Raw genomic sequence first — 16,120 nt, 5'->3', positions numbered from 1 at the left:
GTTGTCATAACCTTAGCCATATTTTGGTCCCTTTTGATTTTCTCCTTAGCTAGTTGAAAGGTTACCAGGGAAACTCAGTGCTCAGAAGTGTACCTTGCTCTATTAATGGTTGTAATTCAATATAAAAGTTGGGCTACCAGAAAATATTGTTGCTACATTAGGTCGAGGGGAGAGAGTTGGTCAGCAACCCCTTTGTTGACTGAGTCTAAACTCGTGTAAAAGTACTGAAGTAGTACGTTATCTGGAACACCATTTATTAGGCATATAGCACAAATTCTTTAAACTGGAGCCACGTTTCATGAAGAGTCTCTCCATTAATGTTCTTAAGCTTTGGATACTACCTCGAATGGTCATCATCTTCGAAGAAGGGAAGAAGCGCACATTGAAAGGTATAACCAATTCTTCCCACGAGGTGATTGAATTGTGTGGAAACTCAGCTATCCACATGCATTCCTCTCCCATTAATGAGAAAGGAAAAATGTTCAATCTTACCGATTCCCGAGAGATGTTTTTGAATAAGAACGATACGTACACATCTACAAAATTTCAAATGTGCTTGTGTGGGTCCTCGTGAGATAATCCACTAAAAAGTTTCTTTAGTTTCAAGATTTGCAACATGGTGCTATTTATGTGGAATACAACATTTCCCTCTGCTGGAGGTACAAGGATTTTCCCAACATCTCCCATGAGATGTGGATTATTGACGTTGGGCTCTTGGACAACATTGAGGTTGCCGATAGCATCCAGATGGCCCATTTGTCTCCCGTTAACTCTCATACTTTCTGAAATGTTTAACAATTAACAAAAGAAAACTAAAATTTAATTCAGTAATCACTACACTAAAAAAACTGAAAACCCTAAGAAACTACATTTTCATGTAAAACACTTCCTGGCAGTGGCACCATATTAATGCTTTTATTTTATGGTGAAATTCGTGATCAATGACAGTAACCCAATCTCTAAGTGTATATCACTTAAAGTGAGTATACTAACCCAACGAAGGGTTTGGGTGATGTCCCAATGGAGTGTTAGTTAATACAAAGGACAATGGAGTGGTATTTAATACAATAGCTAACTAGAATTCTTTTCAATATAGTAACTACTGAAGAAATTATTGAATAAAACAACATATATGCAACTTGTGATGCCAAAGTGTCAAATATAGAAAGAGGGTTTTAGCACAAGTAGTAAAAACAAATAAAATAAAATAAAATAAAATGAAATCAAGTATGGGGGAATGTTCTTGGGATGTGAGAGAAATATATGTTGACATAAGCTAATTGGAACATGCTTCTGATAGGAAAAAGTAGCATACTATGCTTTAGGTGAGAGTTAATTTCCTCACGGAAAACTTATCACATATTAAATGGGTTCCGCTTACACACCCACTCATCTAATCTATTCAGCCTACGCCTTATCTACACCGGCTTTTTCGATAAGAGGTGCTTGGATATGAAGCTAGGGGCTCACCCACTAGGGCTAAGCCTCTTGCCACCACTCTCCTTATGATATCTATCTAGCGGTCTTGGTTTAGCGACCTCTCCCTCGAGAAAGCCAAAAATAGATAGGTGATTTTGTATTTGCAACTAAAAGCCCATTAACTTACACCACAACCAACTAGGAGAAATTAACGGAAAAGGCATCTAATCCTATCAGCAAGCAAGACTCAACATTAATATTATCCTTTTTTTCCAAAATTACAACCCAAGACCCATACTTAATGTCAAGGAATAAAGAAGTTTGATGTTCAAACCCTTTTTGAAATCATTTAGAAGTGGCTTTTTGAATGAAACAATGTTCAAGGATGACTACCATACCTTAATGAGAAGAAACCCACTAATTTTTGATGAATAAATTCACCACAACCAGCCCTCCAAGTCCTTTTGAGTCCAAGCTTCTATGGGGTTTTGGGATAGTTATTTTTTGAGGAGGGTTATGAATATTTTAAATGATGGGTCTTGTACAGGTATAGGACTGAAACTAACTATGTATACCTAAAACACACTAAAAATATCATCCATGTTTCATAAATGATTTGGGGTTAATTTACAAAACACCCCAAGCTTGGTAAAAAAATTGTGGCAGCTTTACAGTGACAAAATGACGGACCCCAACTACTGGCATTGACTAAATGATGGCCTGTCCTGTTAGGCATCATTTTGTTCAAAGGATTGATCCATGGGGGTTAAGCTACCAGCACTAAGTATGGAACTACGACCCCAAACAATGGCCCGTCATCAGGACTACGGTCTGTTGATGATAGGGCGTCGATTACCTAGTTTTGGCAGCTTGGTTGCCTAGTCTTGGGTCCTCCTCTACGATGTCTTGTGGCTCTTAGGTGGAGTCGTACCTTGACGTTAAATACCTGTACATAAAATTATAGGTCGTAGGAACCTCCACCATCAATTTCAACTAAAATGAACACGCAAAACTCGCTAAAACACATAAGGACACATAATCACATTCTAAGGTACACCTTTCGAACGTCATGGATGTTCTTCGCTATTTGACCTCTAAACGTCACCAAACTAAGTACATCAAAATAACCAGTGTAGGACTTAGTAACCTCATCGCACTCATGATTGTCTCTATTTCAACATAGTTTGTTTTAGGATGTTACACTTCTCTATGATGTTACAAGGTACATACTGCTCCAAAAAAGCTTTAGAGAACTAAGATAATAACATAGGAGATGACCTAGTTGGTCTACTCTCAAAAGAATACCTCCACTACTGCTTCGCTGGCCCATAAATATATAAAGAAGTCTTATCAACTATGTGTGACTCAATTACTCCAAGGTTATGAAACCTCTCTTTGGAATTCACTAGAAACATGTGGGCATCCTCGCCTGTAAATCGGTGAATTTTGGAGGACCCAATCAGATGATTCTTCCTAACATCCTTTTCTCCTCATAACGCATGACACACCTATTTTCTTAAGGCGGTGCAATTGTTGAAACTGACTCAAACACTAAGTGAGGAGCCATAGTAGAAGACGTCACCCTTGTAGCATCTCCATCTAGTGAACCTGCCTACGCTAATGTGAGATCCTCATCTTGTTGAAGTACCATTCTAAGTCCCCACCTAGATGTTGAATCAATGAGGTTGAGGATCTTTGCTAGAGTTTCATGTAAAATTTGCATGGCAATAATCTTTGTGCATGCTCGGATGTCCTCATACCATCAGATTGAGGGTGAACCCACTCAACCTCTATAATAGGCTCTATTGACAATTCCCTCTTGTGATCTGAATCTTGTACTGTAACTTTTGTTTTTCCTTTATCATTAGGTCTACATTTGACTCTGCCACTTGCTGGAGATCCATTTGCATGTACAAGAACCTCTCACCTGCCGATGAAAGATATCTTCCTACCCATATGAGGAAGAATGAAAAAAATAATTTTAGAAGTTGTTGTAGTTAAGAATTTAAACTAAGGAACAAGAGAAGTAAAATATCTACTATTAATTCCTTATAACCATTCAAAGATTGAATACAAACATCATTTTACCAATATGTTAGACTTAACGTCACTTGATCTTGTACATGTAAGACCGGTGAACTTAGAGTTCGGATCGAGCACTCAAAACTCAAATTCGAGCCATGTTGATGCCTACAATAACCCTCCTCCCCAAGTAGGAAGGACAAAATCTAAAGTGGAAGGCAATAAGAAACTAGAAAGAATTATTTGGAAACAGAAATAGAGACAGGAAGTACGTTACATAACGTAGATATGTAAATACGATACAAAACTATACAAACTTGCCCCATAGTAACCAAGAAATAAGAACCATACATAGGAATCTAAACTCGGGACCTGATGTCATTGTTAAAAGAGTGTGTAAGTAAATAAAATGTATATACATAAACTCTGCATAATATAAATATAAAATACATCTACAAGCGCAAAGTTAGGAATGAAAAAATATCTTGACGCCAAGAACTCACCATGATCCAAGTCGACGACGCCCTCGGGATACCTGTTGCTCAACGAGGATGGCGCGTTCTTAGAGTGGCATTAGAAAAAGACGTAGAAGTGTAGAATGAGTATAAAAACACATGGTACATTGCAGGAATCATTGGCCAACCCAACATAGAAAGATCATATATGTGTGTGTGTATATATATATAATAAGAAGTATGATAGTGCTTATGCTATGACTTTAACAATATCAACAAGAAATAAGGAATCACCAACTATAGTAATAGGAATACTAATATGAAGCAGGTAAGCACCATGATACAAGGTCAACATAGCCATACATAAACACGATGATGTACTGCAATGTGGCTAGTGCATTAAAGTAGAATTCTAGCAAAATCCTTGAGCCTCCTGGAATAGTGCCTCAACTTTTCCACAGATGGAAAGCAAAATAAATATAAAAATTAGATCGACCAACGGGCTGCCAAGAGTAAATCCTCGAGATTATTGGTAGAAGTACATATGTTTTATCCAAAAAAATTTATTGAATCAAGTATTTGCCGCGAACATTAAACCAACATGTTTTTAATATATTTCTCTTTTTATTGACATAAAACCTCCAAAATTGTATATTTATATCTATGTATATCTTCTATATCTATCTATCTGTATCTATCTATATTACCTTAAAAACATGAACTTCTAATTTAAGTGTTAAGTTTCTATAATGTTCCTAACTTAGGTTATGACTTTTTCGATGAGTTTTGACTTTTCTTATAGGTTGTGATTTTTTTCGAAGGATTGAGATTTTGTGATGAGTTGTGACTTTTCAAAAGAGTTGTAACTTTTTCAATAAGTTGTGACTTTTCCAAAGGATTGTGCTTTCTTGAAAAGTTCATGACTACCCTTTGTTCACTATAAATAAATGGGTTTCCTCTTATTTTTCAACCACATTTTTATTAATCATCTATTCTTCTTCTACTACTTTAAATTTTTTTGTGTGATTATTGTCATTGAGTGAGTTCGTCGAAGTCTAGTGGAATATGAGGTACCACTATTCTGATGAAATAAATTGTTCTATCGTAACATATTATATTCTTTAACTATATCGATATCTCTATATATACTACCTTAAAGCATGAACTCTCTAATTTGAATGTTAAATTACTATGAAACACCAACTTAAAACACCCAATTTATTATATATTTATATACACTATATTATATTAAAAACAGAAACCTTTTTACATTGATGGGTACTAACTTTTCCGAAAAGTTACAACTTTTTTTATGGAGTTGTGAATTTTTCGATGAGTTATGACATTTTCGAAAACTTAAAATTTTTCTGAAGGGTTGTGACTTATCTAAAAAGACATGATAAATACATTTTCATACTATCTTTTGTTGCCTATAAATAGAGGGGGTTTCTCACACTTTTAAGCTACGAATTTTGTAAGTTTTCTATTCTTCTACATAAAACAAGGAAGATTGTGAGAGTTGTTTGATTATGCAATTTCTATATTTTTTATGGGCAAATTAGATAAATCAGCAATTACTATATTTTTTATGGGCAAATTAGATAAATCAATAAAAATTAATGAAAAAAAGGAGAACGAAATAACTCAACTTCAAATGAGAAGAGAATCGTGATAATTAATATCCCCTCATTTTCATAACAATAAAATATACTTTTGCAACAACTCTTACTTGAGAAGAAATTTAATGATTTTTCATTGCATAAACTACAATTTGGTGTTCAGAATCTGAAAAGTCTCGAATAGTTGGAGAAGAATTATTAAATCAAAAACTTGTTAGAAGAATCCAAACATTTAATAAGTAACTCTTTAGTTTTAAATTTATTTGTTATACTTTTATTTTTATTCAATTTAATATGGGATGTGTATTTACGACACAAAGTTAAAAAACATTTTTATATATTCTTCAAAGATCCTTAAATTATAAGTATTATTTGTTTTTAGAAGTTTCATATCAACTTAAAAGTTCAGCAATCTATATATCTTTTATTTTTATCTATACTACTTTAAAGAAAAAATTAATAACATAAATAAAATTATTATAAGACCCCCAACATAAAACACCAAACATACTATATATTCTATTCTATTCTATTCTGTTATATTATATAAAATTATATTATATTATATTATATTAAAGGCAGACTATTTTTCAGTTTCAAGGATTGTGCCATTTTTGAAGAGTTGTGACTTTTCTAAATAGTTGTGACCTTCTTGAAGGGTTATGACTTTTCTATAGGGTTATGACTTTTTCAAAGAGTTGTGATTTTTTGAAGGGTTACTATTTTTTCATAGAGTTCTGACTTTACCTAAGGGTTGCGTCTCCGTAGAGTTGTGACTTTTCCGAAGGGTTGCAATTTTTACGAAGAGTTATGACTGTTGTGACTTTACATAAGGGTTGTGACTTCTTTTCGATGAGGCACTTACAAGCAGTTTTTCATGCACTGCCCTTTGTTGGCTGTAAAAAAGAGGGTCTTTATCAAATTTTACAACTACTTTCAAAACAATATTATTATTATTATTATTATTATTATTATCATTATCATCATCATCATCATCATCATCATTAGTTATACTACAACACACCTGCATATGAATGTGAAATTAATGTAATACTTAAGGCAAAACCATCCCATTTAATATGTCTTCTTTAATTGATATCAATATATATTTAGATTATATTATATAAAATGTAAGAACACCTAAAAGTAACAATAAAAAAGTAATGCACTATGGGAAGGAAATATAAAGTTTACTTAAGCGGTATAACTAAGATATTTTGAGAGTGACTAATTTTCTTTAAAGAAATATTAATATTATTTTTAAAAATACTGTGGTACATGATTTGATTTTCACGTGCAACGCATCAAAACTAGTATCTATATGTATGTATGTACATATATATATATATATAAAATTGATATCAATATATATTTATATTATACTATATAAAATGTAAGATCACCTAAAAAATAACAATAACAAAGTAATGCACTATGGGAAGGAAATATAACGTTTACTTAAGAGGTATAACTAAGATATTTTGAGAGTGACTAATTTTCTTTAAAGAAATATTAATATTGTTTTTAAAAATAGTGTGGTACATGATTTGAATTTCATGTATGTATATATATATATATATATATATATATATATATATATATATATGTATGCATATGTGTAGGTATTCATATATGACACGATTGTATTATAAAATAACAAGATCTTTTAATTTCAAAATATATTATTTAAAGTATGAAAATATGTGAATATATATGAATCATTTAAAAATTTATCATTAACAAAATAAATTTTATATTCAGTAATATGGAATAAACATTTTCATTATGTCCAAACACTGAATTAAAATCTAATACCTAAAATTCCTATTTATTTATGTACGTTTAATTAATTAGAAATTCATCTGTTGCACACTAATTAGTTAGTTATAACATTATAAATTCTCTTTGTTATTAACACATTATTGCAAATGTTGTTCACACTCTTTAGTTATAATATTATGAATTCTCATAGTTATTATATTAATTATTTTTATCTTAGCTTTCATAATTCGTGATATTAACTTTTTGACCAAAAACTTTCACATTTTTACACCACCCCTATATGTGTGATTGCACGATGTGACTATTTTTCCTTGGAAATCATGCTTGATTAAATTATTTGAAAATTGTTTACAAGTATTTGAACTATATATTTGTTGGGTGTAGGATTGTTTATTCGGTAAAAAAGAAACATTCCTACGTTAACTTTGGACAGTCAGATAACTATTTTTGATTTATGTACATAGTCAATCGATAGGTCAAATATGAATGCAAACAAAAGAACGTCATCTATTATGTTATAACTGGAGCCTTCACTATGGACTAGGCCCCTTGTGCCGCCCTGACCTAACTCGTGGTGTAATACGGTTGAGCTATCATTATTGGAGCCAATTTAAGAAAAGAGTTTTTTAGCCTTGCCTGAATAAGTCTTTCGATTTGTGGGGCTTAAATAATATGGATAGGGCTGGCCCGTATGCTAGATAAAAGTTAATTAAAAAAAAGAGTATTTAAATAACGATAGTCTTTACTAAAAACCCGTTTAAAATTTGAACGATTACAATTTACATATAAAATATGTCTTACATAAAATAAAGATTCCCTAAAATTTCTAGGAATCACACTACAAAAAAAAAATTCGCGGCATTAAATGTTGACATTAATAAAGAGTGTTAAAGTCTTTACCGACATTAATTAGTTGTCATTAGAACCAATGTACGCTTTAGAGACATATGCAAAGAGTGTCAATTGCCGCTACAAATACATATTTAATGACAATCAAGAATTAATTACCGCTAATGATAATTATTTTCATAGTGTCACTACATATGTCGTAGCCTATGAAATATTATCATAGTCTTATGTTTCATTATGATTATTGGAAACCTATTATGATTATATTTTATTTTAGCTATTTATGCTTTTACCTGAAATCAAAATTACTAAATATTATAAATATAATTTTATTCATTGATTTTATTAACTAGTAATACTAACACCATATAATATTATCTTGTTGACATTTATGTTAATATTTAAAATAGTAAATTGAATTAAAAATTATAAAAATAAACTTTAACGAAAGAAAAGGTTGGTCCGGCTAGCCCATAACCCACATTCTTGTGGGTTGGATCGACCATTGACTAGTCCATACCAAAAATGGGCTAGCCCAGCTTGGCCCGTCGAATTTCCGAACCTGTATGAAATAGCCTGAATGGGGTGGACCATCCCGTATTGACAACTTTAGTTATAACTAATGAAATAAAAAGTAATATGTAAAAATAGTTCTAAAAACTAAAATTTAGTCTTTCTTCACGTGTTCATATGAAATCTAAAAAGATTGAATAGAATACGTCCAAAGCATATCTTATTAGATGACAAATTAAATACAAAACAAATATCATCTAAAAGGTAATATTAGTGAGATATGACTAATCACATGATTGAACCTCATCAAATTGAATTAAATAACTACATTATTGCATTTAACTAATAAAATTTTTCATTAACCCTCTTCATAGGTTTGTGTGAAAAGATATATATATATATATATATACATAAACATATTATATGTATATATACATATATATACATATATATATATATATATATATATATATATATATATATGATCCATATTCACAAAAGAATATGCAATATTATCTTGTGTAAAGTTTATTATCCAAATCTTCGCTTACATTTTATTAATTGATAATCTCGTACGGGTCGAAAAACTACTTTACTTAAAAATTCAAAGTCCCCTCAAGTAAATATTATAAACCACTCCGTGAAAGATCAAAAAGTGGAAATCGTTATAAAATCATTTAAAGTTTTTGAATACATCTTTCATATCATTTACAGGTAAAAATATTCTAAATGCATATTTCTTGTGCGTTTGCATATCAGTAACGGTGAAACAATTCTAAGGCCAAACACACCACACAAATAAGAAGATAAACACTCGTCACATTACACTCGTAATAACCAAGAACTCCAAATAGTCCAAGACCTAAAGTCTATAACTAATAATAATGTAGTGAGAAAAGCGTTAAAATAACTTAAAAGGCACAAATTCATACCAAACAAATCCAACTAATATAATTCGATGATTAATCCACAGAAAAGCATACTAAGGACCCTAAAACGGTAAACAAGATTTGATGTCCAATTGACGTAATATAGTTAAATATCTAAATGATTGAGGTATCTTATCAATAAAATTCACACCAGCGAGATATAATCCATGACCTGTGGATTGGATGATAAAAGTATTTCATGTTTGAAAGGTGGAAAACTCTTGCGGGAATTATTCCAAATAGTTGTGTCTCATAAAGGTCAAGTTCTCTTAATTGGGTTAAGTTTTTAACGAGCAGTTTAAAATTGCGAGGCCCTAGGTGAGTCCATCTTGATCATGTGCATTATTTGTTGAGATTCGTCAAACTTGCAATTTTTAAAGGAGGGAGATTTCAGAAAAGATCGAACCTAACATATTCCAATCTTATAGATAAAGAGGTGTTAAGCTAAAAAAACTCACCAAATTTAGGTTAAATGTGCGACCGAGAGAAATAATTATGAAACAAATCAAGTCTTTTGAGAGAGGAGAGTTAAATAAGGATACTATTAGGATAAAACTTAAGCAACTAAGGTCATGTTCAATCACTTGTCCCGTGCGTCTCTCCACAATAAATTCTAACCCATAAGCAACAATTACTGCTTGTATTCCATATAAATTTCTTTGGATATGACTCAATATTTTTATTTGTCGTTGTGAAGAAACAATAAACATAAGGAGTTTTGGTAAACATTTTATTAAACTACAAAAGAACAAGAGCTTGATCGTATTCCCAAATGAAACAAGGATGAAGATAAACCAAATAACTGACAGAGAAAGGAATATCGAAGAAAAAAGGTTTGTTGTCCATTACTCATTTTAGCACTTAAATGAAGATATCTTTGGTATGTTCCTCTATTAAAAAAATTTGATGAGGTATATACATAAAAAAATAAGCAAAGAAAATTTTCTACGCTGCTTTACACTAAAGAACTACAGGAAGGTCTGACGTGGCTCACCACACTTACTGTGCATGCAATATCTGGTCTTGTATGAGTTATATATATCAACTTCCCCACTAGCCGCTGATAACAAACTTCGTTTGTTAATTGTTTCACTGAAGATATTCCACGTTGTTTGTTCATCACCATCGGTATTTAAGCTGGTTTGCAATAAAACATTCTAGTGTCTGTCAATAAATCCAATACATACTTTCTCTGGGAAAGAGTGATTCCCTGTCTCAACCTTGACACTTCAATACCTAGGTAATATTCCAGTGCATACAATAATATCTACATATTCAATCAATGTTGTTATCTTTCCCTCCTCCTTTTTAATAAACAATGTATGATCAGAGATACATTGCAAGTAATCAACAAACTTCATCTATGAAGCGAACCTCCTAAATCAAGCTTTAGGTTACTATTCTAGTCCGTAAAGGGATTTTTTTCAGTTTGAAAATTTTGTTTTTATGCATTGTTCAATGGTTAATGCCTGGCAGAAACTCCATATATACTTCTTCCGCCAAGTCACCATTTACAAAGGCATTTTTTATATTAAATTGTCATAAAGGCTAATCTCTATTCATTGAAACAGATATAAGAATACGAATAGTATTGAGATTGGCAACTGGCTAAAAAGTTTATTTATATTAAACTCCATACTTCTGAGCATAACCCCTCACAACTAGCCTCGCCTTGTATTTATCAATGCTTCCATCGACATTAATTTTCCCAATATATACCCATCTAAAACAAATTGTCTTTTTTTCTCTTGGCACCGAAACTAATACCATGTTGAGTATATTTGCAAGTCTTACATCTTATTGCCTTGGTCCATTTTGGATTTGTTGATGCATCCCGCACACTACAAGGAATAGATATATTGGATAATTGATTATTAGATAGAGCATATGAATTCGATAATCTATGACTTGAGATATATTTACTAATTGGATATTTGGCCTTGGTTCTATGAACAGCTTGATATTATTTTCTAGAGACATTCCTATTTAATCTTTATGGTAATTAAGAAGGAGTATAGAGAATTACCTGAGGTTCAACATTTTCTTGAACATTCTTTGAGGACTCTTAAGTTGATAGTGTTATTATCGGGTCATCTACGACACCTTCATTATGCACTGATACTTCATCCCTCTCAAATAGCTTTGAAAAATCTGGAGACTCGATAGGATGATCCAAGGAAATATCTTCAATTACATGTGTATTCTTACGCAATCTCCCTTAATGTTCTTCCAAGTCTAAGAACTCACCTTGGCCCAGTGCAATTCCAGTATCTTGCTTGTTCGACCCAAGTGCCTCACCCACATTCTTTTCATAAAAGTTGAACTAGAAACTCCCCCTCAATAATAAGGTTTGTTCTCATGAAAGGATAAATCTAATGTAAATACAACTTTTTAATCTTAGGTTCATAACACTGATACCCTTACTGGAAGTGTGAATACCCAACAAACACACATTTTTTTGCACACGGATCCAATTTACCTTTTAAGACTTATAGAATATGGACATAAATTGTCACACCCCGAGCTACCACCGTTACACGGACAGCAGACCTAGGACCACAAGTGATTCCAAACTAAACTTGTTGGCCTGATCATGAGCATACTAAAGATAATAAATTGATGTAGAACCTAAATCATAATTAAAATGACAAAGATGGGGAGTACCCATATAGTATAATTAAGATATTTGAAACTGCTGAGTTAAATACAAAGAAAACATTAAGTCAATACTAAGATAAAAGTAACTATCTTTGAAAATAGCCTCCAAATAATTAGAAATATTAGGACAAACCCAAGAGCAATCTAGAAAAAATTGAAACTTAAGTACTAAATACTGAAAAGAAATTCATGGCTATTGTCCTAAAAAAAGAGGGCTCACCACTAATTTTGATGAACTGGAAAAATCGGAAATCGCTCTAAACGTGATCTGAAAGATGAGAACCTAAAACTAAAAAAATATGTAGCACACATATGCGTCAATACTTGAAAGGTACTGAGCATGTAGGATAGTAAAGCTGAAATAATACATAACTGAACAAATCAATAAAGCACTGATATTTTGAGCTAACATAATGAAATGACCAAATTTATAACATGTTGATACTGAATACTAAATGTACTGTAAATATGTTCAATGCAATAGAGTCTGACTGAACTGTGGGAGCTACTAATAACCGCTAATAAAACCATATGAGCTAAATGTGGAGTCCGATGTATACGCCCCATCGAAAGGACCAATAGACCCTGCAAAGGTATAAAGGCATGCTGGCATGATCCCTAAGATGATGCCCACAGAGGGCACTTACAACCTACATGCCTAGTAGTTCTTGAACTATTTGGGTACACTGAACCCTAGTCAAACTCGGTATTACGCTACTCCTATTGAATTAAGTGATTAACATATTTTAAATGAATTTATGTAAATACTTGATAGCTAAAGAATGAACATGAAAATTGGGAATGCAACAATTAATTTGATAATGATGTATGAATAATTGAGGCATCTAAATCTGAAGTAACTGAATGATCTGTCCTATCATGTATAATTCGCAGCTAAAGAAATACATAGCTAGGGTTCTGAAATTCATGAAATTAACTATGTAATAACATGGTAATCTTATTTTGAACATATAACTAACTTATTCATGGTAATCTACTGAAATTCTAGACACCCTAAGTCTAATCATGTAAGAGAATAAAGAAACTAACTAATATCTAGAAACCCAATGGGTAAAAGGAACCCACTAGTGAAATCTCACATACATAGTGATGAATTCCACAGATAAGTCTTTAGATTTTGGGGCTGGAGCTGATGGAACCTTGTTGTGTTCTTGAACTATGGATTATTGACTTTTTTTCTCCTCTCTTGTTTTTAATTTTCTATGTTTTGAGAAATGATTTGACTTGGAAAGTTATAGTTATATTTCTAGGCTTAAAGCGGCTAAAATCTCATGATTTAGGGTTAAAACAACATATCTTAGGGGTTAAATTAACTACGAAAAAACAAAAATGCCCTAGGAATAATTGTTGTCGAAGCAATCGACGACCTCAACCGATGAGCCGTCGTTCAATTGATGGTCTGTTGTTTGAGTCTGCTCGACATGCCTTTACTAGAATGGGCATAACCTTTTACTAGGAGGTAGGGTGTTAGCTAACTCGGTGGACCTGCAAAGAGATTTAATTATCTATCATATCATAGGTCATATGACACCTAATTAAGTTTGTGCTATGAATTAGGATAATTTGAAGTTGACCTAATCAACAATTTCCCCCCTAAGTAACTGCAAAATTCATCTACGATAAGACCTATGGACGGTAGATTGAATGATAATCCATGTTGGTCATCCGTGTTTCATGTCAGAAGTTGGGTAACAGGAGTCTTGATCCGTGGACACAGACCACAGACTGTTGTTTGACTTACCAACCATAGGTCTGTCCGTGGATCAAGACATAGCCAATTTTTCCGAGCTGTGTTTGCTAGGAGCTAAAGTGGTGAACTACAGACCCACAATACGAGCGGTAGATCAGACTATGTTCCGTTGATGGTGTCCGTATATTGCACAAACAATTTTCTGAATAACTCAGTTCTACTCTGTTTTTGATACGAGGTGTTACGTTATCTATCTCTTGGGAACATTCTTCCTTTAATGATGACTAAACTAGCTGAAATAGAGGTAAAGAGATGATTTCCCTACCACTAAACAATTAGAATTGAGTTTTTGAATGAATTGAGTTCCAAAAACGTTAAAATATCCTAAAAATACAAGTACTAACTGATGGAACTTGATTCTAAAGTTTAATTCACACATGAATGGCTGAAAAAATGAAGAGGAACTATTACCTCAAGCTGGAAAGGAAACGGAAGGAAAGAGGTGAAGATAGTTGGCTTTCATGGTTGATTCTGCCTTTCATGGTTGCTTCTATTTCCCAAGTAGCTCCCTCTACATATTCACTCCACAAAACCTTGACTGAAGCGAATTCTATGTTCCTCAACCTTCAAGCCTGAGGATCAAGAATCTCAACTGGTACATCCTCATACGGAAGTCTATTTTTTCACACACACACTCTCTTATGGAACTATATATGCTAGATCATCCCACACAATTCTTCAATAGGAAATGTGAAAAATGGATGCAGCGCTGCTAAGTCTGCTTGCAACTCTAACTCATATGCAACTGTGTCAAACCTTTTCACGATCTTGTAAGGGATTAAATACCTAGGAATAAACTTCCCTTTCTTTCCAAATATCATTACCCCTTCTTAGGTGACTTAAAGAAAACCCAATTATCAAAGAAAACCCAATTATCAACTTGGAACTCTAGTTCCTTTCTCATTACATTTGCATAAATTTTTTGAAAAGTCTGGGTTGTCGTAAGTCTATCTCTAATGAATTGCACTTTTTTATAGAATAAAGGACTAAATTTTAACCTATCAAAGTTGTTTCACCTACTACAAACCAAAAAGCATGAGATCTACATCTATGCCCATACATCGCCTCATAAGGAGCCATACTAATGTTGGAATGGTAGCTACTGTTGTACGCGAACTCAATTAGAGGAAGATGATCATCCTAATTACCCTTCAAATCAATTCCACATGATCTAAACACAAATTTAGGGTCTGAATTGTGCGTGCTTCTTGTCCATCCGTCTACAGATGAAATGTGGTGCTAAGGTTAACATTAGAACCAAGACCCTTCTGAAATGACTTCCAGAAATGAAGGGTAAACTGAGGACCTCTATCAGATATGATAGAAAAAGGAACCCCATGCAACCAAACAATAACATTAATGTAAAGCTTGCCATAGTGATCCACCGAATCTATAGTCTTAACCGCCTTATAACGAGAAGACTTAGTCATCTTGTCAAATCTCACTCAAATGGAGTCATGTTTTCTACGAGTACAAGGTAGCCCTGTGATTAAATCAATTTTGATTACTTCACACTTCTAAGTAGTAAAGTCGATCTCTTGAGTCATTTTTCCCGGTTTCAGATGTTCTACCCTGACTTGTTGGAAATTGAGGCACTAACTTACAAAATCTACTATATCCCTGATCATGGCATTCCTCCAATAGACTTCTCAGTTTGCGATACATATTCGTGTTACCTTGATGCATAAAATATCTAGAAATATGGGCTCTGCAAGAATATGTTGTTTTAGCTCACCCACATCAGGAACACACAATCTACCTTGGTAGCGAAGTACACCATCTCCCCCTTGGGAGAAAACCTCCACTCTCTTATTGTGAACTGTACCATTTAGTTCATGCAAGATTAGATCAGTGTCTCGATTTTCCTTAACCTCCACTATCAAAGAGATTCTTCCCTATACTCAAATGTTACTGCATTGTGTGATATGCTCATAAGACAGCTCCCAAGCGAGCAAGCCTGTGAACATCCTTCACTAGTTTCTGCTTTTCTTCCTCAATATGGGATATACTACCAATAGATAATTTGCTAAGAGCATCTACTACTACATTCACCTTACCAGGATAGTAGTGCACACTTATATTATAATCCTTAAGGAACTCAAG

The 16,120-nt window shown here is 33.0% G+C and overlaps 1 pseudogene; it reads left to right on the top strand.

Moving 5' to 3' along the window:
- Positions 1-15,705, top strand: part of LOC138349228 (uncharacterized) — a 33,629-nt pseudogene extending 17,924 nt beyond the window's left edge.
- The last annotated feature ends 415 nt before the right edge of the window (positions 15,706-16,120 follow it).

This window comes from Solanum lycopersicum, chromosome 6, assembly GCF_036512215.1.
Source record: "Solanum lycopersicum chromosome 6, SLM_r2.1".
In the NCBI taxonomy this organism is placed as follows: domain Eukaryota; kingdom Viridiplantae; phylum Streptophyta; class Magnoliopsida; order Solanales; family Solanaceae; genus Solanum; species Solanum lycopersicum.
The sequence above is the reverse complement of the archived record's forward strand: the minus strand, read 5'-3'. Positions and strand labels throughout refer to the sequence as shown.